The sequence below is a fragment of the Berghia stephanieae genome, chromosome 4 (genome assembly GCF_034508935.2).
Source record: "Berghia stephanieae isolate SIO BIC M18660-M18661 chromosome 4, UCSD_Bste_1.3, whole genome shotgun sequence".
Classification (NCBI taxonomy): Eukaryota; Metazoa; Mollusca; class Gastropoda; order Nudibranchia; family Aeolidiidae; genus Berghia; species Berghia stephanieae.
In genome coordinates, this window is record NC_088363.1 from 65,097,234 (window position 1) to 65,099,733 (window position 2,500).

Sequence of the window (2,500 nt, forward strand, 5' to 3'; positions counted from 1 at the left end):
GAAGGTTCTGGGTTCGAGTCCCGTTCTGGGCTGCGCATAGTTGAGTCCTTGGAAAAGCCTCTTTACTAACGTTTTATCGCCGTTTTTACGTGTAAGATAACTACAGGTGGACAGGAGGTCACGCTGTTTCTTCTATCACCTTATATCTGTTTTCCGATTTGCTCTCTATCTTTGTCTTGGAATGGGATTTACTTAGTCTTGTCCCAGCCCTGGCTGGAGTCCTTGACTGGGAGGGAAGCAGTCAAATGTAGAGTTATAGTATTGAGAGATGATATTTTTTTCCCTTGTAAATCACTTCTTTGTTATGTATTGTTAGTTATATATTCTGTAAACATTTAAGTGTGTTCCTCGTAGTGGGATCCCGTGCTGGTGTCTGGATGAGACTTTAAGGTGATCTCAAACTAAATACATATGCTCTTGGAATCAACATTTGTTCATTAATTGAACCAATTCCCCTTTGTCTTACTTTTTTATTGGGTGCTTTGATTGTAAATCTAGAATATTTTGACAATTCTATTTTATCCTTTTTACTCGCGCTGATATGACCTAAATATGTTGCAAGCGCAGTAAAACCCTTAAAAACAAAACATACATAACTACCCGGCCGTTAACAGCGTTGTCTCTGTCACAATATGGCCTAACAGGCGTCATTTCTCGTCCTGCATGTTGTGTTGCTGTTGGCTGTAAAGCGCTTTGATCACGTTTTGTTGTATATTGCTGTTTTGTCATGATAGCATGAACTTCTCACAATATGATGCAATCTGCATACTAATAGATTTGGCATTACATGAGCCTGTTTCTATACAATGGAATACATTTAAATTCTGTTGTCAAATTATTCCCACCCATAACAAAAATAATACATTTAACGTTTATTTTTTTAAATTTTTTTGGGTGCAAATTATAGAGATCCCACATATTCTTGACTGTTTGAAAACAGTTGGTACAAAAACATAGTATCATCCAAATTCACATCTTTTCATGATCACTGTTATAAAATGCAAAATCATTCTTGTTGAAACAATATTTAAAAATTCAGTCATATCAATATTTTTAAAAAGCTAAAATATTCAGTCTGTTTTTATGATATGATAACAATATCTCTCCCTTTCTATAACTTGGTTCAAAGGGATTTTTTTCTTTTTAGTTGCAGTGTCAATAACATTGTATATATCTGGTCAAAGTCAGTTGTTAAATATTAAATATAATATAATATATATATATATATATATATATATATATATATTTATATATATGTGGTATATATATGTATATGATACATATATATATATATATATATATGTGATACATTGCATATATATGTATGTATGTATGTATGTATGGAAGATGAAATGACTATTGAGGTCAGTGAAGAGGAAACGAGATTCGTATTTTCGAAACTAAACGAGAGGAAGGCTGCTGGGCCGGATGGATTGAAAGGAAAACTATTAAAAGAATGTGCCCACCAGCTTTCCCCCATTTATACACATATTTTTAACTGGTCCTCCAATGCGTTTCAATCCCTGAAATTTGGAAAACTTCAAAAATTATTCCTGTTCCAAAAAAAGAAAAACTTGAAACTATGAACGATCTCAGACCTGTTGCACTGACTTCAATAGTCATGAAATCTTTAGAAAAACTTGTTCTTGTTAAAATTAGGAATCAGTTTATGCCATTGAGTGATAGTCATCAATTTGCTTACAAACCAGGACGTGGCGTAGAGGATGCCATTTTGCTGTTTACAAACAACATCTACAGGCATCTAGATCACGCTAGGAGCTATTGCAGATTGCTTTTTGCAGATTTTTCTTCAGCGTTCAATACAATGCAACCTCAGTTGGTTGTTCAAAAATTGACTAGTCTGAATTTAAACAAGTATATAATTGCTTGGGTGCTCGAATTTCTTACGGAGAGAGCACAATATGTTCAATTAGGGCAAAACAAATCTTCCTGTATAACTACAAATACTGGTGCTCCTCAAGGTTGTGTATTGTCCCCTGTATTATTCACAATATACACGAATGACTGTAGAAGTCAAAACCTGAGTGTACCTTTAATAAAGTTTGCAGATGACACCGCTCTTCAAGGCCTCATAACAAATGGCAACGAAGTGGCTTATAGGCAAGAAATTGATAGATTTGTGTCTTGGTGTGATGCCCACCACCTAGAGCTTAACATAAGCAAGACAAAGGAGCTAGTGATTGACTTTAGGAGAGTGAAGGAACCGATAGAACCGTTAAAATTAAAGGACCAATTCGTCCAGCGAGTTCCTCACTACAAATACCTTGGTGTAACGATTGATGACAGGCTCAAGTGGGATGAACACTTGAAAATAATTAGGCATAAGATGTGCAGACGTACATATTTTTTATCGAAACTCTCTCAGTTTAGAATAGATAAAACCCTCTGCACATTATTTTATAGAGCAGTAATCGAAAGTGTTTTGTCATTTTGTATAACAGCTTGGGGAGGCAATTGCTTAGCAGTGGAAAGGAACAAA

General features: G+C 35.0%; 1 protein-coding gene across 1 annotated transcript in view; it reads left to right on the plus strand.

Moving 5' to 3' along the window:
* Positions 1-2,500, plus strand: part of LOC144971034 (uncharacterized) — a 41,570-nt gene that overhangs the window by 2,325 nt on the left and 36,745 nt on the right. The window lies entirely within an intron of this gene.